Raw genomic sequence first — 25,665 nt, 5'->3', positions numbered from 1 at the left:
GTATAATATTTTTCTCCTGCCCCTTCTCGTTTACTTTAAGTATGTGTTGTTGTACCCAGGGTTCACCTCTGGTACGCTTTTTGTGACACTGACATCTGACTGACCTCAGAGTACATGGTTCTCCTCCTCCTTTCCGCCGGAAGCCACTTTGTCATGCACCACACATTGTCCCTTCTCCATAGCAACAGACGCTTCACTAGCCTTGAAGCTAGCATTGTATCTGTAATTTAGAGTAGGGAGAGGATAGTGTGTTGGCACTCTCAACTGTAAACGCAGGAGGCTGGGCAAGGACTTTACAATGAGCAAGCACCAGAGGCACTAAACGGCTGTTTAGAGAGTCCTCACACCTGGTGCCCACCTAGCCGCTATGAGCCTTCTTGTCAGCAGCAACTGTAATTGATTTTCTGCACACTTGAACTTCTAATAAAGGTCAGAAGGGTAGTACCAGTTCCTCTCTCCTCTTTAAAGCCCTAGCATTGTATCTGTACAGCACTCAAAGGATAAAGTCCCAGCAGGGGTCGCTGTTATAAGTCCTATAATAGCCAATCTTAAATGTAATGTTAATCAGAATTACCTCTTAGTATGCAGCAAGCTAAGATTTTCCAGAATTTCAGACTTCTCATCTTTGTAATAATGGAGACCGTATACTTTTGACACAGAGAGTCCAAAACTGGTCCAAATTTCTGAGTGAGTGAGTGAGTGAGTGAGTAGCCAGCCAGAAATGGGAAGTCACAATTTAGCATCCTCAGGAAAGATTCTTGATGCAGTTACAAATCTCCCAGCAGTGAAATCTCTGGTGTCCAAATATTTGCTAGAGAACGCCAACAGGATAAAAAGTGATAAAAACTTTAAAATTGCTAGGGAGGCAGTGATGGACTTACCTCCGGAAAGCAGACACGAACAACTGTCTGAAACAATTGAATTTATTAAGAGTACCCCAAGAAATACAGTAGCTCGGTAGAAACACGAACAGCGCCTCTGAGGTTTCTATATGTGTTTCTACCGAGCTACTGTCTTTTGTCCCCTATTCTATTGCCTGATGAAGCGGGCTGTGCCTGCGAAACGCGTTGCATTTCTTGGGGTACTCTTAATAAATTCAATTGTTTGATTCAGACAGTTGTTTGTGTCTGCTTTCCGGAGCTAAGTCCACCACTGCCTTCCTAGCAACTAGCAAGTTAAAGTTTTTATCACTTTTTATCCTGTTGGCGCCTCTGTTCTCTAGCAAATACACTGTGTCCACCCCTGGTGGAGGGGTGACCTACCCCTTCCTTTCCGATCTACAGAGAGTGACATCTTAATCCTGAGTGAGGACAGGTCTAATCTCCTCGCCTGCATTTACAGTGGTTGCCTGAGTGGTAACCCTGGTTTGTGAGTATATATATCTCACTGTTTATCATTTACATGTTATCCTGTACATACTACACTATATTGGGCTCTCTGTGTCTCCCTTTTATCTCCCTTTTATCTGGTGTACAAATACTTCTTGCTTGAAAATCTGAGGTTCTCAGCCCCCATCACCCTGGAGATACCAGTTTACACATTTTTTCCCCCAAAAAAGAATCGCAATTTGTTCTGTGGCTGGGAAAGGGTTTGTATCAAATGCATACGTAGAGTTAAAGTTAGCAAGGACTTATTACATAATTTATCTATGTCCCAATAATATATACTAGTTAGTATGGGAGCAAAATAGTAAGGAATTAACAGATTAATGAGCCTTTGTGCACAGAACATGGTAGGAACACAACACAGCATTATAACACAGTGAGTGCATTTGGAAAGCTACAAAGCAAGGCAACTGCATTACAGCAGCACAGACAAAGCTGAACTGCCCCTGTTAACAAGAACTATGAAAAGTTAAAGCCATACGAAACCTAACATTGAAAAGGCATACAGCCTCGCTAGTGGTAGTGCTCAACACTACCCTGCATTGTTCAGTGATCCCTGTCACTGTTTTAGTTGGAAATGGATCACCTGGAGACCCATCATCCCTGAAGTGTTGCGGTCATCCGGCAAGGTCTCCCTCCAGTAGTGTAACACTAGGTAGTGCACTCATGCCACCCTTATCTATGTGAGCAGCAATAATGACCAGTAGAAAGGGACATACACTTGGAAAGGGGAGGAGACTGCACACCCCACTACCTATGGAATATATCCATTGGACATTGTGAGCAATGCAAGGCAATGGTGCTGGAAAGTTACTTTAAAAAGGAGTTGAACATGTATTTCCTAGGAAAACACTCAGGAGACAAAGTTAATTGCATATGGACCCTTCTGTCTGGAATGAGGACATCTAAAACAACACCCAGTTTTTACAACTACAAGTGAACATTAGTACACACTTCAGTATCACACTGCAAGAAAACAGGAAGCAGATAAAATAAGAGAGTACAGTAATAAACGTGTAACTCTGTACTATTATACACGCCACATAAAACAATTCATGAATTAAAGAAAGATAAAAAAAAAATGTTATGCCAACACGTCTGCCCTATGAACCTAGGACTTTCTGTTTGTCAGCTCTTTTTAATCTGACATACTACAACACTTGAGATTCTGACGCTCTCCACAAAGGACAGGATCAAGGGTCTGTCTGTTTAGGAACATGCACACAAGCGCTAAGCTTGGGTGGGGTCCTTCCAATCCTCTGGACCATTTCAAAAACCCTTTGTGTACTGAGAAGAAGACAGCATGCACAAACTAAAAGCATAAACTGACATGGATCATTTGTTAGTATTGACCAAAAATAGCTTGGCCAAACAATTGTCATCTCATGATATGCATATCTTAAAGAGGAGCTGTTAGGTATAGGGTCTCAGAGAAAATAAACACATATATCAGTAGCTAAAGATTGGCTGTACTTACATTACATATGCATTTCACTGTCCACGTTTGGATTTCACAGAATTTGTATATAGTATATGCAGAGATAGATGCTCCTGACAGCTCATGGCAGGCTCCATGTTTGTGAAGCCAAATGTGTCGTCATGTCCTGCCTGCTTCTGGTCACAGATAAGCTCGTTCTTGAACAACACGGTGTGCAGTGAATATTAATGAGCCATGTGGCTAGGAACAATAGCTGACTCCTGCAGTGTAGTCTGCCCGGAGATTTATCAGTGCTACGCTCTGGACTGATTACACAAGCTGCTGTACCGTCTCATTAGCAGCCGAGGGGAGGGCCCCAGAATGCTTTGCAGTTTAGCTGCGGCTTGCGTCTTTATGGGTCTATAACAGACTAAGATAAGCACACATCAAAGGTAACTGAAATGTTTATCTTCACTAATGGCTTTTGAGCTTCCTTCTAAACTGTTTAACACAGGAGAATAGAGGTTTAAATTAGCTTCTGCAGCCTGACAGTTACTCTTTAAAGAGAAAAAGTCACAAACATGCATTTGTAATAATCAAATTTCCAACCTGAAATTAATCAAAATAAATAGTAACATTTTATCAGACTGGACCTACTTTTGTTATGGCTATTTAGTCATATAGTGTCAAATTGGAAGGACCCCAAAAAAGCTGTCTTTTGCACTGCCTGAGTTCTGTATTCCCTGTTCATAACTCAGAATTAAAGCATTTAGTCGTTTTACCATGTACAGATGACAAATACATCTGTACTGCTGGAGTTACATGCATGCAACAAGGTCTGACAGCTAATTAAAGTGGAATTAAGTTGAATTCCAAATCTTTTGTACTGTGCAAGTCCCCAGTAATGCAATTTTTTTTCTCCTGTTAAAATGAAGTTAGGCCAGAGTTTACCATCCAGGCTCCTCTGACATCACCTAAAGATCCAGCACAAATATGTACATTTACCTTCAGTGTGGGGAAGGTGCACTAATATGTAAATGGATTTGCAAATGGTCTGCTCCCCAGAAAGGGGATTCAGATTCTAATAAATGTCCATTCACGCCAAAAGCATTGATATAGTTAAATTATTTCCTATGTTTTCAAGCCTGATCACTAAAATACCTTATCACGGCCCATAAAGCAATCAAAATGAGGTGACCCAAATTAATTCAAGTTTGATATTACTTTTCTTTTGTCATTTTCAGTACTTTTTCACTAAATAGATTCAAATCAAATGTTTAATTTATTAAAAATACAGACCCCCTCAATTGATGTGCAATCATTTGGCTGATTGCACATTGAGTCCGTTCTCTGTGAGATTGAGCAGGTGCAAGGGAACCACTGATCGGAATAGCATGAGAGCAAGACTCCATACCTTTGTACTGAAGTACACCACTTACAGCTTAAAAAAAAAAATGGGTTTTAAATCCTTAAGGTAGCCATACACTGGTCGATTTGCCATCAGATTCGACCAACAGACAGATCCCTATCTGATCGAATCTGATCAGAGAGGGATCGTATGGCTACCTTTACTGCAAACAGATTGTGAACCGATTTCAGCCTGAAACCGTTCACAATCTGTTGTGGTGGTGCTGCCGCCGCTCCCCCCGTCCGCATACATTACCTGCTCCGCTGGTGCGACTGCCCCCAGTCACCGCTCTTCTTCTCCGTCTCCGCTCTGGTCTGCTCTGGTCTCCGACATGCTTCCCTTCTTCCTGTCTGGGGGAAGTTTAAACAGTAGAGCGCCCTCTACTGTTTAAACTTCCTGCCGGGACAGGAAGAAGGGAAGCATGCCGGAGACCAGAGCAGACCAGAGCGGAGACGGAGAAGAGCGGAGACCCGGGAGTCGCGCTGGCGGAGCAGGTAATGTATGCGGCTCTATTGCGTCGGTCGTCGTGCACTCGAACGCCGCTAGCGATGCGCTCTTCACCCACGGGCGATCGACTGTTATTTTCCGCACGGCGCGATCGACGAGATCGGACGGAATGGATCGAAATTCGGCGTGTAGCGTGAACGATTGGCAGCAGATTCGATCCCAGTGATCGAATCTGTTGTCGAAACTGGCGCAAATCGGGCCAGTGTATGGCCACCTTTACTGAGATCTGAACTAATATCAAGTGTGGCATACAGCAAGGTGGATGTCGATCAATATCAGGTAGACAGCAAATTATCTTAAAAGTGTATGCCCAGGATTACTTGGATCAAGTAACTGAACTAAAAATAAACATGTGAGATAATCAATTCCATTTGTATTAGTAATGATAAATACACATTTCCTGGACTCTCCTAATCAGCTTTTCAGTTTAAGGGAGAGATATAATTACCTTTTGAACTTTTCAGCACTATCCTGTTATACAAGTGATTAGCTTCTGTTTACTTTTTAGGAGAGCAGCTGCTGCATGTAACTGCTACATCTGCATAGATAAAGCACTGATTTTACGAACCCTTGCAAGAAAAAAAATTAAATAAAAAAAGGAACACAGACAGGTTCTTATTAGATTTGGTACTACATGTACCTGTGTTTATTGCATCATGTCATTTCAAGTGTGCTTTAAAGTGGACCTAGACTTATATTGACAAAAATCAAAGCAAACCTTTTCAGTCCCCACTCTCATGGGTTTTGGCAAAAGCAGCTACGCGTTTCCCCAAATGCGACCACTACCAGACAACTGCATGTGTACAGGCCAGAAGACAATAATAGAGGAGTGTATGTCTGCATTTCTCCTAGCCAGATGTGCAAGGCAAAAATGTGATGAACCACAGGTTTGACACAGGATTGTTTTAATCCTTTAAAAATGCTAGCTGTGAGCCTGTCCTGCTAGTCTTCAGTACTTTAAAGAGACACTGAAGCGAAAAAAAATGAAGATATAATGATTGGCCCAAACCACTACGAATGTATAGGGGATAAAAGAGACCGAAAAGCCCTCCTACTAATAAGCAATGCTTGGTGAAATTTGCCTTCTTAAACCAGAAGGAATTTTGCAATAATTCAGCTATAAGTAAACATTTGTGGTTACCCACAATACACCACTGCTGAATATCCCAAATATCCCTTTTCATCCCTGTGAGCCAGGCAAGCATCCAGAACTGCTGGTGTATAGCAACCCAATATAGCTTTAAATATTACACAGCCACACCAACCACACATGTAGACAGCCTGTTTAGGACTTTTGGCCCTGAAAAGAGCAATTGAGCTCCACGACTTTCAAAGTCGCAGAGAGCTCGGTCTTCAGAAGTGTAAGTAAACGCGGAAAATCAGCCGCCTCTACTCAGCGGGAGGCGGCTGTTTCCACGGAGAGCATGGCGGAACACAGAAAAACCGCCGCGTCTGACGGCACGCATGGCCCTGTTGCTAACACTCTGACCCAGCGTGGGGAGGCAGCCGCCGGTGCAGATAGCGGTGCGACCAACCCCGCGCATGGGTCAGCAGAGACATTGCAAAGCAGTACTGGTGTGGCTGGGACTGATAGTCCACCTAGGTTCAGAATGACGCGCGTGCGCGCGGAGAGGCAGAACTTTTATGGCAGTCAGAGAAAGGTCAGCTGACCATGCCGGTCAGCTGACATTTTCAGCAACTTTCATTGGTCCAGCACTTAAGAGCACTGGTGTATATATACTGGGTGCTGGTCATTCTCTGGTTGTCTGTCGTTGCGATCACATCGTGGTAGCACTCAGGCCTTGTCTGTATCTATGTTCTAGCATAGTTTCCAAAGGTGTTGACGATCACGGACCTCACACCTTAGCGTTAGGAATATTGATCTGTATTATTTGTTATGACATTCTGCCTGCCTGACTATTCCTCTGTACTCTGATTCTGTACCTTGCTATCTCTGATATCCTGTTGCCAAACACTGCTTGTTCCTGGACTCTGTATTTGCCTCCTGATTCTGTACCCCGCTATTCTGATACCCCGTTGCTGAACCCGGCCTGTTTATTGGATTCCGTATCTGTCTCCTGAATCTGTACCGTATCTGTCTGTGTGGTTACGACCTGGATTGCCTGACCTCGAGAACTGGCCTCACTGTTAGAGGCAGTTCCCAGACCTGTTAGTGACACCCTCTCACTGGTGTCACTCACACTCTGTCCTTCCTACTTTCAGCCTAGCTCCTCCCCCGGGAGAGTCTAGGCATACGGAAGGAACATACTTCTGTGCAGTACTCCTTACTGCTTCTGTACCTTCTCCTAAGGTGCAATACTCAAAGTATTACTGTTACACTCTTATCTCTCAGGTGTCCAGAGGTTAGAATATATATCTGATTATCGGTGATACTGCAGGTCATCAATAATCGGGTATATTCTGCATTCTCGGTGATACTACAGATCACCGGTAATCAGACCCTCTGTGTTTCACTGATCGTTACAAGAAGCTTATTATCTCAAGTGTCTGGCACTGTATTGTTATTTTTTCTGTAAAGGACAGTTCAAAAGTTCACTGGCCTGCTCTCTGAAATCATTTAGAATGCCGAGTAGTGTGTAAACTGCAAATATTAGAGAATGATGCAATGTTATAAAAAAAAAAAAAAAAACTATATGACAAAATAAAAATATGAGAATATTTTCTTTGCCACTAATGTTCTAGTAATTATCTGTACAACACAACCAATTCATTATATCATTTTTTTGTGCTTCAGTGTCTCTTTAAGCCACATACTTGGCAGAAGCATTCAGTCAGTACAGTCAGAAACCCTAATCTGCACTCTAGTTCTGAGTCAGGGACTTTATTAGGGGCAAACGATCCACACATCAGCAAGGTACGCATATCCTGAACAGGAATGAAGATCACAGCTTGCATAACCTTATTACTAAATATTTACTTTAAGAAGTGACTCAGGGATATAATAGGACTACCTAGAAGCCTTTGGTTTTGTCATAAATTCACAGACTTGCTTAGAAATCCCTCAAAGTCCTCTGCTGCACCTGCAGGTATATCATAGACATGAAACTACTGGCCTCAGGCACTGTGCTAGAAGACAGCTGTGTGAACACAACAATATGTTGAGTGCTCATATTTACATCTATGGAAAAGGAAAAACAAGACAGAGGAGAAGCAGGATGCTGACACTTCACACAACAGCTAGTCCAGAGGAAGGTACACCCCCCCCCCCTCCCCTGAAACTGCTGCACCTAGACATACTGTAATGCTAGGTACGCACCGTACAATGGCAGATTTAGAAGTCCATAGAAGTGAACGGAAAATTGATCGAAATTTAGATCAGACATGTTGGAAAAAAATCAATCTGACAGGTAAATCCAGAAAATGTTATCGTGTGTACCTAGCATTAGATCCTTGCAAACAGCCTGATCATCAGATGACTATTTGCTTTTCTATGAGCTGCCTCATGCTGGGCATACACGGGTTGATGCGCCCTTATCAATCGAGCCGCTGATGACTCGATTGATAATTTCCGACAGGTCCGATGACCCGCCGGATCGATACCCCGCTCGCGGACTATAGCGGGGAATCGAGCGGAAGATAAGGAAGCGCCCGCTGGGACGAGCGGGAATCGATCCAGACGGCGGCGGGAGTCGATCCGGCGGCTAATCGAGCCGCCGGATCGACTCGTGTATTCCCAGCATTATGCCGGGCATACACGGCTGCGATTATATGCTGGCGCATCCCCGCTCGTCCGCACGTGCGGATCGATCCCCGCTCGTCCCCACGGGCGGCTGCTAATCAGCCGCTCGTTTCTTCTATTGTTCTCCCCGCCAGTATCGAGAACACTATCGATCCGGTGGGGTATCGGACACGTCGGATATTATCAATCGAGCCATCAGGCTTGATTGATAATCCTCCCAGCAGCAGTGTATGCCCAGCATTAGTCTGATCATCCACCAAAATCAGATCGTAGATAAGATTGTTTATTTAGGAGCAGCTCACCTGGTCCTAGAGAGCATTGCTAATGCTAGGTACACACCATACGATTTTCTGGCAGATTTACCTAAAAGATCGATATTTCCAACATGGCCAATCTAAATTTTGATCGATTTTCTGGTCGTTTTTCGATCGATTTTCATTCACTTCTATGGAAATCAATCTAAAAAAAAAGATCAGAAAATCGATCAAAATTCAGATCGGCCATGTTGGAAATAATCGATCTGGCAAGTAAATCTGACAGAAAATTGTATGGTGTGTACCAAGCATAAGTTCATATTCTTTGAAAACAGTATATTCACAGCCAGTTATTTCCACAACCCTGAATAAAAACTATTAAGGCGAGTTTGAACAGGTAAACTTTAAAACAAGCAGTAATTTGTGACACAGACAATGAAAAAATAAAAAGTTCACAAGACAACACCTAGTAAGTATCACAGGCTATGAGCACAAGTTCAGACACACCTAAAACCTATGCCAAATTATATATATCTTTATTCATCACAGTGCATGAAACAGAGCACTGTCATTTGATGACTGTAGGACATAGAGAACACCTGCACGCCGAATAAGGAGCACTTTAGGAGGGTGTAGGGACAGGTGCCTCAAATAAATAGTGAGTCAAACAACACCTATAACACTCCTATTTGTAATAATAGTTAGAACTTGGCTTTGCAATCGCATGTGTCAGTTAATCAGAGGTTATCTTTATCTTAACACAAATCTGTGTCAGCATTTAACTACTCAAGGACCACGCTAGTTGAAATCTACGCCCTGTTTTTATGGCTATCTGGCTGCCAGGGTGTCAACTCACCGCCGCTGCACGCATCCGCTGTTTTCGTCGCTCCCACCGATCTCTCTGCTGAATCCCTGCTGTCTCCTGCTGCAGCTCACTTGCTCTGCCTGTCTCTATGGGCTGGTGCACACCAAAAACCGCTAGCAGATCCGCAAAATGCTAGCAGATTTTGAAACGCTTTTTCTTCTTTTTCTGTAGCGTTTCAGCTTGCATTTTGCGGTTTTGTGAAGCGTTTTTGGTGTAGTAGATTTCATGTATTGTTACAGTAAAGCTGTTACTGAACAGCTACTGTAACAAAAAACGCCTGGCAAACCGCTCTGAAGTGCCGTTTTTCAGAGCGGTTTGCGGTTTTCCTATACTTAACATTGAGGCAGAAACGCATCCGCAATCCAAAATCTGCAGCAGCCCGGGAGTATGAGTTTCTGCAAAACGCCTCCCGCTCTGGTGTGCACCAGCCCAATGAAATACATTTCATTGGCTCTTGGACCTGTCTTTCAATGTAAGCAACTCCCATTGGCTTACATTGAAAGACAGGGCCAGGAGCCAATGAAAGCGGCTCCTGACCGGCTCACAGGAACTCTGCCGTCAAGGAGATGACAGAGTGGGTGGCCCAGGATCCCGACGTGCGGCGGTGACGGCGTTTGTGGCGGGTAAGTGTGGCGATTCGACGGGATTCTGCCGTTTCTGCACCAGCGGTCTCTGGTCCTTTTGTCATTGACTTTTGTAGTGCGTGTGTACGCACCTTTAAAGACCGCTGTTGAATGTGTGTATGGGGCTTGAGAGCCTAAAAGACTACTGTTGAGTGTGTGTATGGGGCTTTAAGTGATATTTTCAAAATTGTCAATAAAATGCCTTTTAAAGAGACTCCGTAACAAAAATTGCATCCTGTTTTTTATCATCCTACAAGTTCCAAAAGCTATTCTAATGTGATCTGGCTTACTGTAGCACTTTCTGCTATCACAGTCTCTGTAATAAATCAATGTATCTTTCCCCTGTCAGACTTGTCAGCCTGTGTCTGGAAGGCTGCCAAGTTCTTCAGTGTTGTGGTTCTGCTATGAACTCCCCCTTTCAGGCCCCTCTCTGCACACTGCCTGTGTGCTATTTAGATTAGTGCAGCTTCTCTCTGCTCTCTTATCTTTTACAAGCTGGATAAATCGTCCTCTGAGCTGGCTGGGCTTTCACATACTGAGGAAATTCAGACAAGGGCAAAGCTGTTTGCAGGAAGAAAAGAGCAGCCTGAAACTTCAGTGCATGAGAGATGCAGGGGGAAAGAAAGACACAAATGATCTCTTGAGATTCAAAAGGAAGGGTGTACACAGCCTGCTTGTGTATGGATGTATTTTGTATGTGTGGACATACTGTACATCAACCTACTTCCTGTTTTGGTGGCCATTTTGTTTGTTTATAAACAAACTTTTTAAAACTGTTTTTAACCACTTTTAATGCAGCGGGGAGCGGTGAAATCGTGACAGAGGGTAATAGGAGATGTCCCCTAACGCACTGGTATGTTTACTTTTGTGCGATTTTAACAATACAGATTCTCTTTAAGTCACCAGCAAGCAAGAAAATACTCAAAAAAATAATTTTGATAATACTTTTTCCCCAACTTCATGATACTTTTTCAATTGTAAAGTGCTACAAATGTATTCTAAATAGAAGGTGAAAATGTATCTCCTAGGAGAAAAAGTTAATTGCATATAGGTCATAATGTCTTGCCTGACATTTTTTGGCTAGAAATTTTTTTTTTTTTTTTTTTTTTTTAATTCATGCTGTAGGTCTCTTTTCGGCATACTGGGGTACAGGAAGGGTATCGGAATAAGCCTGAATCATGTCCTTTTTATAGAGATGCTTTATTAAGTAAACAAGGGATTAGATAAGGAATTTGAATGCTTGCTACTGGCAACAAGAGCAAATAATTTGAAACGCAGTTCATATTGATTTTTATGAAGACCAAATAACCTTCCAGAACATATAACGCGGGCACAGTTTCATTATCAAGAAGCGTTTTACCTACTGCCTTTCAGCAGCACGAGTGGAGGGGGAGTAGGTAATTATATATATATATACACATACATAATATATATATATATATATATATATATATATATATATATATATATATATATATATATATATATATATATATTATAGGTATGTTTAAAGACATGCAGAGTTGTTATAAACACAGTCAGAGTTCTTCCGGTTTGTGCCTTCAAGATGGTCCATTAAGACAATCAACTCTGGACTCCTATGAAACTGTAGTTAATCAACTAAACAATGGAAGCCAGAAACAGGATGCAATTGCGAGGATGCTGTCTCTTTAAGCAGCCGGATCCAGTGATAGGCAGACAAATGTGCCTGAGACATTTGCAAAAAAAAAACAAAAAAAACAACAACTCTGGTTTGACCACCAGGTCAATAAATCTCCAACTTATTTATTGTGATTCACAATCAGAAGAGTGAGATACAAACAGTTTATAGAGACAGGGAGGTTATCTATTGCTTGTTTCATTACTTGTGTCTCAGAGGCTGTAAGGCCCTGTTCCCACTATATGCATTTTGGCAACGACTATAGTGTGTGACATGTAAGAATGGTAGAAGGGCATAGACAACACTTCTACTGTTCCTATCATATGCACTGCACAGTAGTGCGATACGCTATCGCACTTCTGCATGCATTTTTCGGGAATTGCAGCACTGACCCATACACTGTAGTGAATGGAATCAGCAGTGCATAGTAGCGCAGATGGGGTGGGATCGTATACGTTGCGCTCACACGGCCATCTGCGCTAATTGATGTGAACGAGGCCTACGGAGTATGCAGAGAGTGTAATATCTAAATGGGCTTAAAGGATCTGTGCATCAAATATACTTTTATTTTTGTGTCAAGATGTTAAGAACTAAGCTAAGCTAATAAATAGAACATTAGTAGCAAACAAAAGAGTCTCATATTGTTTCCAGTACTGGAAGAGTTGAGAAACTTTACTTGTCATCTATGCAAAAGAGCTTCTCTAAATTAATAACAAGGATACCAGGATGGAAAGAGACAGAAGGGAAAAAAAAGGTGGCACCAGAAAATAAACTGTGTCAGATGTTGGTCATGGCTCCAGAAAATAACCCAGTCATTTCTAACATTAAAGAGACACTGAAGCGAAAAAAAAATTATGATATTATGATTTGTATGTGTAGTACAGCTAAGAAATAAAACATTAAGATCAGATACATCAGTATAATTGTTTCCAGTACAGGAAGAGTTAAGAAGCTCCAGTTGTTATCTCTATGCAAAAAAGTCATTAAGCTCTGCGACTTTCAAAGTCGTGGAGAGGGCTGTTATCTGACTTTTATTATCTCAACTGTAAGTGAACTATTTACTTTTTCTCTGCCAGAGGAGAGGTCATTAGTTCACAGACTGCTCTTAAAGAATCATTTTGAATGCAGAGTGTTGTGTAATCTGCACATATTATAGAATGATGCAATGTTAGAAAAAACACTATATACCTGAAAATAAAAATATGAGAATATTTTCTTTGCTGCTAATCTTCTAGCAATTATTCATAGTACACAACCAATTCATTATATCATATATTTTTTTCGCTTCAGTGTCTCTTTAAGACCCAAACGGTCCAATATAATCAAGCGTGCTTCCCTCTTAGATAGATACCCTCCCCAGATACCCTCCCCACTAACCAATGAACCTCATATTTCATTGGTCTGTAGGTACACCACAAAATGGTCAAGATTTTCCCTGGTGTTTCTCAAACCAGGAGGACATAATGCATGTGCCTACACGATGTACTTATATATTTAGGAAAGGGTTTCCACTGTTGGCAAATAGAGAAAACCTTACAGTAAAAATGGTGGAGGTTCCCAAAAGGTGTAAAACAAAACAATCTAAAAAGGAGAGGTATGGTAAACTTACCTCTCCTGTGGTGAAGTAGCACATGTAGTAGACCTGAGCGCCTCAAGTCTACTACATTTCAGCTAAGAGGCACTTTTTTGATGGTTTTAATTACCTGATGAAACGAGAGGTATCCAAAAAATGTGTTGTCTGAGCAGTTTTCGCAATAAAAGCTTGAAAATATCGATCGAGTTTTTGATTGCTACATGTACTACTTCACCACAGGATAGGTAAATTTACCATACCTCTCCATTTTATTTTGTTTTATACCTTTTGGGTTCATCCACCGTTTTACGTTTATACTTATCACACCCCCCACTTGAAGGTTGTATGTTTTGAGTAGCCCTTATCCCTAGGAATTACCCAGTCTACCATGAGTGCAGCATTTCCTGCAACCCAAAACTTGTGATTGTAATATTTCTCTTGGTGTCTAGACATATTGCATTATTGGCTCCAGGTGTTTTTTTTCTTTTGTGTCTTTTCGGTTTTTGGTTTCCTTGATCCATCCCACATCAGACTTCTCCCTTAGAGGGTACAGGAGTAGGGCACGATCAACTGCACATAAGTTGCCCGGTCTAGTATTTGGAACATAACCTCGAGTCAATCTGAGCTTGTAGTTCTGTAAATGTGAACTCCAGGAAATGGCTACGGAGGAAGCTTCTTACTAGATACTTTGAGGGCTCGTTCCCACTATCGCGAATCTGCATGCGTCCAACGCATGCAGATCCGCACATGTAATGCAAGTGGATGGGCCTGTTTCCACTGTAGCGTTGTTGAGGTGCGATTTTTTCAGCGTGAAAAAAACGCACAAAAGAGCCAACGATTTCGCCTGCGTCGGGAATCCGTGCGAATCGCCGCTAATGTATTTAATAGTAAAAACGCATGCGTTTGTTACATGCGTTTTTACCCGCGATTTCGCGTGCGATTTCGCACCTTTTTCAATTTTATTTAGCCCTGGCAGTGTCATGGTTAATTTCGCATGGCACCCTGCCATGCGAAATCGCATGCGAAATCGCGGGTAAAAACGCATGCGGAAACTCATCCGCATGCGTTTTTACAAGCGTCGGAATGCGGCCGAAATCGCGTCGCAACAGTGGGAACGAGCCCTAAAAGACATTAAAAAAAAACCAAAAACATTTTAGTCTGTACTCACCTCTAACAAGTGTATTTAGCTATGCCCAAGTATGCACTAATTTTTATACTACACTATGTCAAATACTTGTGTTGTTTGCGGCAACTAAAATTCAGATATTTTCCAGGGTTTCAAAGTAATGAGTGTAATTCCAACTTGACAGCCGTTTCATGTTAGCACTGATAATTCATCATTATTAAACAGCTGTCAGGAAGGGACTCCTGGTTATGCTCACCTCTTGTTTGCTTTATGTTGTTTTTCTGGGTTAAGCTGCACAAATAAACCTTGTGCACCTTCCTTGCCTGCTTTCTGGACTGGTTTTAAGATTCCCAGGGCTCCACCAAGTTGTTCAGATCTGGGCGACCCTATGAGTGCTAACTTGTAACTGGCTTCCTCACTGATGATTGTCAGGTGTTCTCCTGGAGTCCTAGTTACTTTATTTCCCCTTTTGAATACCAGTATATATAGTTTCTTCAGACCCATCACTTGAAGCACACGTCACATGAATCCACAGAGCACATGTCTAACTGGGGATGGAAATGTTTGCTGATTGCATAAGGGAGTTTACTTTATGTTTGTGCCTCAATCTCCTATTCTCTCAAGTATTTTTATAATGTCACCCAGGCAAACGATCTGACAATAGACAGATTGTTCTATTTGCAGTCTTTAATGGTCTCAATACAAAGTCCCTTTACTCTACTTTCATTATGTATTTAGAAAATGCTGACTCATTTTTCTGCAATGCTTCACACTAATCATGACACTGAAGGTGGGTACACATCCACAATTTGGGCCAAATTTGTGTCGCCTACCAGGATCAAACTCAATCCTGCAAGTGACACTACAGTACAGGGCCTCAATGCTGTATAGATGTGTCACTGTGCAACAACCAAAATGCTTTGCGTCTATAAATAAAAGGCTAACAGTGCAGGGCTGTGGAGTGGGTATAAAAATCCTCCAACTCTGGCTACTCAGTTTATGATTCCATTGACTACTCTAATTTGCATATAACAATCTTAATTATTGAAAGTATGCAACATAAAAGGCAATTAACCTATGCCAAAGCTTACTCATTTTAAAGCTATATTAAGATGGCATCTTCTTTTGGGAACAAAAAAACTCCTGGCCAGAAAACTGACACTCTGTCTACCCTCTTGCCCATCCCGGCCTGTCATTGCCAACATGAATGCCCCAGCATGTCTGTATAATAAAATTCACCAGAGCACCATAACACCCGGGTTCCAGTGCGTAGTCCTGCCACCTTGCAGAAAAAGGACTCTGCCTTTTCTATATCTGATACAGAAAAGGCCATTTTCTGCAAGGGGGCAGATCTACGCACCGGAACCCAGCTGATACAGGGTTTCAGTGAATCTTATTAAACAGACAATGTGTTGGGACATTCCAACTTTTAAGCATTAGAGTACCTCTGTCTTTATGTACACCAGAGATGCATTTTAACTAAACTTGGGATATAGCTTTAGGGTAGCTGTTAAATAGAAATCAAAACTAGTCATTGGTAAGAGTACTTGTGCAGGAGGTGCAGACAGGAACAAAGAACATCAATTGGGTCCTAGGCAATCTAACTGTGGGTACATGTAAGAGTGATGTGCGGGTATGCTGCAGGAGAATGAGGGGATACTTCCTCTATTACACATTTTTCATGCACGATCTGAACCAGGTTTACGGGTGATAGAAAACACCTCTGTGTTCAATGTGCACAACATTCTCAGTGGATTCACAACAGCTCTGCAGGGATTGCACATGTAGAGTATAGTACTACTGTGTAACTTAATTTGTAGTCACCAATACCAAATTTAACAGCAAATCAAATTAACTTATATCTACAGTCCAGCGCACATCCCTATACACAGTTCACTCCATAGTCCATTATTGCACAAATACAATCCAAGATTTGCAAATTCTTTGATGCCGTTTCTCCTCAGTGCTCCACCACCAAACACCCAACAGGAAACGCACTCACCGAATACAATGTGACTACTGTGAGCTTAGTCAGATAGCGCTCTATTCCAGGATGCCCCAGCACTTCAGGTCCTGGTCTCACTGCCACTGTACATATTCCACTTGTCCATGCACCTCAAATTAAAAGCCTCCCATAGCGTAAATCAGTTTAAAAACACTTAGACTTGCTATGCCGCGTTCTGTCACGATCCGCGTGTTCCGCTGTCAGCGACTTCCTGGTATGTCCAATCCCCGCACGCAGATCGTGAAAGAACGCGGCATAGCCCGACTTGGCTAATGGGGGGAGAGCCTGTGGATAAAACTCTATGCTTGTTGACATCTGGTGATATGTGAGTGTAAAATTTTAATGAAGTCTAAGTGTTTTTAAACTGATTTACGCTATGGGAGGCTTTTAATTTGAGGTGCATGGACAAGTGGAATATGTACAGTGGCAGTGAGACCAGGACCTGAAGTGCTGGGGCATCCTGGAATAGAGCACTATCTGACCAATCTCACAGTAGTCACATTGTATTCGGTGAGTGCGTTTCCTGTTGGGTGTTTGGTGGTGGAGCACTGAGGAGAAACAGCATCAAAGAATTTGCAAATCTTGGATTGTATTTGTGCAATAATGGACTATGAAGTGAACTGTGTCTAGGGATGTGCGCTGGACTGTAGATATATGTTCATGTAAAGTATTTGCTATACTTAGTTGAGAGCGCACCCCATTTATGCCTGTATAGGAAACCAGAGCGCTTTGAACCACCATTGAAATCAAATTAACTGTTTGCATACATTTGCATACAAAATGTGCATAAACCTGCATCAATGCAAAATTGTTTGCATCTCATACTAGTGAGACAACTACACATCAGGCGTTATTCATACAAAAGAGATATTATATATAAAAAATTCCTGTGTCCATCTGTACTAACACTAGATTCTCAGCCCAGATGACCGCAACTGGCCACCTTAGTCTAGCAAACGTATCGGCCTTAAAGCAGGGCTGTGGAGTCAAAGTTGGAGTCGAGGAGTCTGAGCTAATTTGGGTACCTGGAGTCGGAGTCGGTGGTTTCAAAAACTGAGGAGTCGGATGATTCTTGTACCAAATCCACAACCCTGGTAAGAATTAGACTAAGGAGTTGGGAGTCGAAGCATCGGAGCCATTTTGAATACCTGGAGTTGGAGTCAGTGGTTTCATAAACTGAGGAGTTGGAGTCGGAGTTGACGTCGGATGATTTTTGTACCGACTCCACAGCCCTGCCTTAAAGTTACCCTGTAATGAAAAAAAGTAAAATATAGCAGGGCTGTGGAGTCGGAGAGTCGGAGCAATTTTGGGTACCCGGAGTCGGAATCTGTGATTTCATAAACTGAGGAGTCGGATGATTTTTGGACAAAATCCATAGCCCTGGTAGGTATTAGACTAAGGAGTCACAGTCATTTTGGGTAACCGGAATCGGTGGTTTCATAAACTGAGGAGTCGGAGTCAGAAGATTTTTGTACCAACTCCACAGCCCTGAAATATAGATACCACAGTAGAAAGAAGCCTCTGCATAGGGTGGCACCAGGCTCAATTGAGTGGCATTCACAGGCAGGGTAAGGAGGGAAAAAATGGGCTCAGCTGCCAATTGTCATGCCGGATCATTAAGTGACATCAGTGGATACCTATACTAAATGCTAGATTCTCAGTCCAGATGACCCTGGCCACCTTGGCCAAGAACAGTCTACCGTCCGTACCACTTTAACATGCTCAGTGGTGCTCATAATCAATTATTATTAACAGGTTTTACATGTCTTTGTTGGAATGAGGGTCTATTCAACCAATGAATAGGTTTTTGGCCTACTGTAGGAAACCACAGTGCCTGGAAGAAACCCATGTAAGCTGCAGGTAGTTTCCTGACTGAGATTCAAGCAGGGCTGTGGAGTCGTAGTTGGAGTCGGAGTCGAGGAGTCTGAGCTATTTTGGGTAGCTGGAGGTTTCATAAACTGAGGAGTTGAAGTCAGATGATTTTTGTACCAAATCCACAGCTCTGGTAACTATTAGACTAAGGAGTCGGAGTCGAGGAGTCAGAGCTATTTTGGGTACCTGGAGTCGGAGTTGGAGGTTTCATAAACTGGAGTTGGAGTCGGATGATTTTTGTACCGACTCCACAGCCCTGGATTAAAGCCTGGAACTCCAGCACTGCAAGAGTGTGAGAGAGCTAGCCATTTGACATTCATATATAGACATATATAGATTTGCAATGCCAATTATTTGCCAATTCGATCCGGGTGGGAGGGTGATGGGGCCATTGGCAGCAGCTAACAATCAATGTTTTCCATAGCCTTGTATTGCACCAGGCAGAACAAAGGTAGCAGCTGCAGGGGTAGAACTGATATTAGATGTTTTTTCTCTTGATATAATGTATAATATCCAGTGGTGCAAATATATCAATTATTTACCCAATCTAACATTATTAAACAGTATGAGGGCATCTAAAAGACTGCCATACGCTAGCAGATTGCCACCCGTGCCCAAAAGATAGATCCCTCACTGATTGACATCTGACCTGAGAAGGATCTATTACTGCCACACACTACATATTTATAATAGATTTCAGCATGCCACTGGCCTGAGGAGCCTGTCACCGGCACTAGAGCATGCATGCCGCCAAACATAATATTGCTCCCCTTGCCCGAGGAGCCTGTCAACGGCTCTAGGGCATGCATGCCGTCAAACATAATATTGCTCCTCCTGCCTCCTTTCAATTGATAGAAAATATGATCGGGTGGTCAAGTTGGGGCATTGATCTTTGGAATATTCCATTACAAGGACCGAATCTCCCAGAAAAAAATCAGTTTATGGGCACCTTAATACACAAAGAAGTAGTTGGAAAATAGCCTGTGCAGACATAAAGTACATCTGTCACCTCCTTATATCCTTTACCATTATGTGTTACAGTACAGTGTACAGTGAATTTTACAATACACCATAGGTCAAGGATTCTGCTCACCTTGTTGTTAAAGTGGACCTGAACTCAGAACTCCTCTCTGCTCTAAAAGATACACAACAGCATAATAACCTTTAAACAAAAAAACATTTCTTTGTTACAACTAATACAAATCCTAAAATAAATCTGCACAGTTTCTACTTCCTGATTCATGGAAGCAGTGTTGCCAACTCATCCCTTTAATTACTGATACATCTAAGTTATACAGGTTCTGGGGCTATTTGCACATAATCAGTACCTTAACTGCATCTACCTAGCCACAAAACCTGTATAATTCATATGTGTCCGTAATTAAAGGGATGAGTTGGCAACACTGCATGGAAGCAGACATATTGTTTACAGCCTGTACTTTCAAATGGGCTTATCTGCCATAGGCAGTCATGTGGCACAGGGGGGGGGGGGGGGGGATATCAAATTACAACTAGTGATTAGATACAAATGAGGGGGGGGGATTACACAGGCTAAACTCTTTAAAATACATACAGGGTGCATTTCTGTTATGTTTTAACTTGTGTCCTGTGCAAGATTTCAGGTCCACTTTAACTAAACTGTGCTACTGAGATGTTTGTATAAAAAAAAAAAGAAAACTGTGACTATCAAAACTCAATGTGGAGTGTCACCAGCCATTTCCATGGGAACCTCCAGCTGACTTGAGGTCTCAGACCAGGGTCCTCTCTGACCTGACTGACAAGTTATTTACACAGCTATATGAAGGTGTCACAAGGAGAAAAAAAGAAACTTTGATTACAGTTATGGTGAGGACACCATCACTCTGGAGTGTTCAATATAAATAGTATATAGAATATCCCCATTACATTCTTCAATATAACCTTCTGCAGAGGGATTACTTAAAAAAAAAAAAAAAAAAAAAAAAAAAAGGGAGTATAATTTAAAAATGCAGTCTAGTGCCCAATCCAGTCAAAGCTCACAGAGTACTTTCCATATGCTGTTTATAGCCCACATTAAAGGCCTGTGGCATATCAGTCAATAGTGATGTGTTCTCTGTTATTTACTTGTTGAATCCTCAAAGAGAGGTTGCATGGTTCAAGGTGAAAGTAATTTTACTGGGTAAATGTTTAAACAGTTATCTTACAGTATCTCACCATAGAAATTATAAACCAGAGGTCTAATTGCGGATTTAGATTTCAAACATTAAAAGAAAAACTTCCATAGAGGCACCAATGTCTGCAGCAGAATGAAAGTATTAAGAAGGACAAATAGAAGGTGTAGACATGAAGAATAAACAGTGACTGATGACTATATTTAGAAGTACTGGATAGTGCAGACTGGCCTGAAGATCCTGAAATATCTGTCTACCAGCAGTGCTGATTTTATCTTAATACTATACCTGACTTGCTTACAAACCAAACTCACACATCACCTATATTTGTTTTTAAATCCTGCCATATAAAAGAGAGCATTTAGCAAACAAAAAAGGAAGCACACACTATAGTATTAAAACAACTAAGATGTTATGATTTTTTCTTTGGGAAAGCAAAGGATCAGATACATAGATCAGTTTCGTTTCTGGTTATACAAGGAGACAGCTGACCTTATGAGTTCAAATGGCTGACAGTTATGATGCATTCATTGCGAAAGGTATTGGTAAGATTTCTCTGTGAAAGGTACCGTAATCTAGTGATGCAGAATGATCTGGCTGCACAATTTTCACATGCAATTTGGTCTGCGTAAACAATGACAGAAAATATTTTAATCCTTATTTAGAGAGAGAACAAAAACAACTCAGAATACAATAAAAACAGTTCGGAATCCAAAATTCAGATGTCTCTCACACACACACAAAAAAATCAAAATGTTGGCAATTACAAAATCAAATACTTGACATGCTGGTTTCTTTGCTTGATTGAGTTGGCTTTGGCCAGCAGCTGTACAAGATCAAGATTCCTGCATCAGACAGTGCAATGCTTGTGGCTGTGGTGGTGAGACTACTTGAGAACATCTTTGCTGATCTTGTCTAATATCTACTGGTGTTGAGTGGTAGACCAGCTAAACAATCAAATCTTGAAATCATTCATCATTTACCTGATCTACAACAAGCTGTATAGGAGGTATGCATGGCATTCAGCTACGTACACATTTTAGATTTTCCTCGGGCAGGATGTTCATTTATGATGACATGTCCTCCAACATTGCTGGCCTCCTCTTCAGAGTTCCATCCTGTCGGATGGACGTCTCCCAAAGTCTATTGTTCCCTGCAGGAGCTCCCGCAGTGTGAACTAACCCACGTGTTTCCCCCTTCCATCTACACAGAACAATATATGCTATTTGGCCAACACGCTATCAGTTCTCAGCATCACAGTCAGCTCACACACATATAATCAACCACTGGAACTTCTGGCCTTATTGTAAACATTCACTGTGCACAGTACAATTCATCGTACACAGTACTGTACACAAATGCAACATGCACTTTTCTAAACTATGCATCACAACGCAAGAAGTGGAAGGGTAGGGTGAGCTCTGTATGAGGAAATGCATGCTGCTCTGCATTGTAAAAATGTATGCATTCTGAAAAACATTCCACAAGGCATATTGTGTGAACAGGTCCTCAGGGTCAGTTTATATGACAACAGACAAAGCCAGAGTGGGTTGGGCATCTGAAGTGCTGTACACAACTCCAGGGGTGCATTAAAGTGTTCTGTCTATGGAACAGAAGCGTTCCATGTATCAGGTATAGGGACAAGCATCTGTAAGGCCTCTTTTAGATGGGAGGCTGAACTGTGCATTTGTTGGGCAGTTCAGCTCCCCCCTCTGACGCCCACGAGCGCCATTTGGGTGCAATTAAAATGCATATATGGGAACTAATAAAAAATTAGTTCCCAGGACATTTCCCGATTAAAAGCTTGCCGCAAAAATGATATTAGAGGAATAGTTGCCGCATGACTAATGGCTTTCTACTGGAGCAAACACACTGCTACCCGTGAACGTGCACAACGTTCATATTATTAAAACCCGTAAAGCATTAATTTATTTCTTTAGGTTACGTTCACAATGAGGAGTTGCTGTGTGCGAAAGTCGCAGTGCAATAATAACCCTATGCGATGTTCACAGTGCAATGCGATCTATCAGAGTGAAGTATCCAGATGCATTGCATGCAGTTACCACATAACACGCATCAACAGTGAAGCATACTTTTCATTTACTGTATGCTTCACTGTAAACAAAGCAACGCACACAATGTGTGATGCGACTTTCCCGTTCCATTGCATCCCTGTTTTTACGGTTAACACAATGTAAATCCCATGTGTAGCCTTAGGCGAATAGATGACAGTCCAACTCTACAAAAATGGCATAAGCAGGCAAAAGTGATTGTTTTTGCCTATTCACCAACTCACTGACTAATGACTCTAATGTATGAGACTAACAAGACTATAAAGAGTCTAGATTAACTATTAATATCCGAGCTACAATGCTATGATCGACTATGTAAAGTGGGGATTACTTAATTTACTTTCCTTTCACACAATATAATCAACACTGCAGAGCGCTAAGCAACAAGAAAGCATTTAGTAATATGATGCATCATGACTACTTTAGTGTGCAACAATGCAGGCCTCTGTTGCAACAAGCAGGTATTGTAAGTGGGATCTTCCATCTTGCCACCAGAATATCCTTCATACAATCCTGTGGAATCCACTAACAATGCAGGAGGAGACAGGATACCAGTGAGACACCCCTCCTCTTCCAGGAAGAATGGGCAGGTGGGGGGTTGGTGAGAGAAGCAGGGATCAGATTGCCGATTCCAGTGCAAGTCTATGACACAGCGATATTTATATTCAGGGCACACACACCTTGCCTGAGCTCACATGTACACAGGGAAATGCCGGTATGCATTTGTTGTAGATTTTATGTCAGCTACATGTGTTCATTGCTATAACCTGAATAGAAGACATCCAGCCCTGGCCAGCATCATCTTTCTCTTTAGTTTCTGAGCATTTATTTTGAATAGAGCTGAAATGAATGTAGTGTTCAAGCCCTAGCCCATTGCTTACAGATGTGCACAGGCAGAAAATGACAACGATGAACAAGTCAGTTCAGGCAATAGGTTATCACATTTAATCCCTGAATAATATACTACCTTATGTCACTATCCTAAATAATAGTGCACTGCATTAGCGCCAGAGCGCATGCAAAATCTTTCCTCTTATAAATACAGAGGGAATCCCACCACATCTATCAACATCTGAACCCTGCTTTATACAAATCTATTAGATTGCAGGCAGTCTTACATATTTATAACCAGTACCAGCCCACATTCCTTGCCAAACTTTAACATGGAAGAACGCAGTGGATAAAGACTATGGTCATGATGTACACAAGTAAAATGTTACTTAGTATGCTCATAACTACCAGTAAATAAATAGGCTCTACTGCGCTGATGCACCTAAAAAAAGTATATTGCAATAATAATTCAATGGTAATCACATGCCAAATGGTTTGCATACGGTAACAACATTACCATAGGTTCTTCTTGTAATGTAATATTATTGGCAATATAATCACTAAGCATGACACTTATTACCAGTCTTATAAGTGTTGATATCAATGATTCAATGCAATGATTCAAAAAACCAAAATGTTGAAAAATACAGTGTATTTGTTCACATGACTCAAAACAGCCATGCTATAAATGAAGAAGACATCTTTCAACTAGACAGAACACTATTAAAAATCTGACATTGGCAGTATACCCATCACAGAGAACAGAACTGCATCTTCAGAGGTATTATTCTGGACACATACACAAACTAACATGCATTTCCACTGACAGCGTGACATCGCAATCAGCATCAATGCATCTTCAGAGGTAAGCACCATCCTGATCATGTACATAGACATCCATTTCCACTGACAGTATAACGTCACATCATCTTTGCTCCCCCTCAGAGGTAAGTATCATCCTGGACATATGGGAATACACTTCCATTGGCAGTAAAACATCATCATTGGCATCAAGCATTTTTCAGAGGTATTATCCTAGAAATATAAATAAGCATAGCCTTCCACTACAATATCACAATAAGCATGGAGGCATCTTCAAAAGGTAAGTATCATCCCAGGCATATACATGCAAAATCATTTCTGCATGCAACATAAAATCATAATCAGCATCAAGGCATGTCATGCAGGACACATTCATGTCCATGATCAATCAGTTCCTGGTAGAACTATAAAGGAATGTGCAGCATCTTGATCACTCATACATACCAGTAATGCCATGCACATGGTTCTGTATGAGTAATCAAGCCATTTTCTATCATGTTCTTTACAGTACAAGAGAAAAGGGCCCTCTGGTAACATATTTTTAGAATTACACTCACATGCCCACTAGAGCCACAGATAGAAACAGCATCATTTGGAATCTACATGGTGTTGTTAATGCTGCATCTATAGACAGACAGCTATTGTACATGGAAAGCATATCAGAGCCATACTACTACTGTACATCCGCTTACTACAGGACAGAACACGAAGATACGTACAGGCAGGAGCCGAGCTGGGATGAATGAAGCGGTCTGCACGGTAAATCTCTGGCTGCTCACTGATCGTTCATCCTCCTCTCCTTGTATTGATGGTACTCCAAGCGACTAGGAGGGGGGTCACGTGCCAGCGATTAGGAGCTGCGCCCCATGTCAGCCCCCGTTGTCACGGCTCGTCCACCACAACACAGGACAACAAACAAGGAAAGAAGAAACACAAGCGCTCGCCTGCCCCGCAGCACGGGCTGCAGCAGCTTGTGATGGGAGAGGGCGGGGACAGGTCAGCAGCAGCGGGACGCAGGAATGGCAGCTGCACGGCCCTGGCTCTTCTCGCAAGCCCTGCTAGTGCGGCGTGTAAAGGCAGCAGTGCAGAGCAGGCGGCGATGGCCGCTGTGTATCGCCACTGTAGGAATGGATGGATGTAGAACGAGGCTGAGAGGCTTTTTTTTGCAGCGATATGTGGAAGTGTCCACCCCTGTTGCTACAGGGTGGTGCAGTCCATCAATTCGCAGTTCACTCCGGTACGTTCTATCTCCTCCTGTGCAGGTTGGAAAAATCGTGCAGTAACGTCACCGCCTGCCCGGTTTTCGGCATCCTATGGGGAAGGACGAGAGCTGCTGCTGGCTGCGCCATCTGCAACACTGAGACGCCATATGACTAGCTTATTATAACACTATTA

General features: G+C 42.1%; 1 protein-coding gene across 2 annotated transcripts in view; it reads right to left on the bottom strand.

Annotated features, from left to right (window-relative positions):
• The window catches only part of WASF1 (WASP family member 1), a 152,161-nt gene extending 126,642 nt beyond the window's left edge, over positions 1–25,519 (bottom strand). Inside the window, exon 1 of one of the 2 annotated variants that reach the window (XM_068231282.1) lies at positions 24,990–25,519. The gene's annotated coding sequence lies outside the window, so the exon portion shown is untranslated. Of the gene's footprint in view, positions 1–21,037; positions 21,119–24,989 lie in introns of those variants that run through there. The other variant, XM_068231283.1, reaches the window with a different exon arrangement.
• Between the last annotated feature and the right edge of the window lie 146 nt (positions 25,520–25,665).

The sequence above is a fragment of the Hyperolius riggenbachi genome, chromosome 4, assembly GCF_040937935.1.
Source record: "Hyperolius riggenbachi isolate aHypRig1 chromosome 4, aHypRig1.pri, whole genome shotgun sequence".
NCBI classification, from domain to species: domain Eukaryota; kingdom Metazoa; phylum Chordata; class Amphibia; order Anura; family Hyperoliidae; genus Hyperolius; species Hyperolius riggenbachi.
Note: the sequence above shows the minus strand (reverse complement) of the source record. Positions and strands in the feature narration are given on the sequence as shown.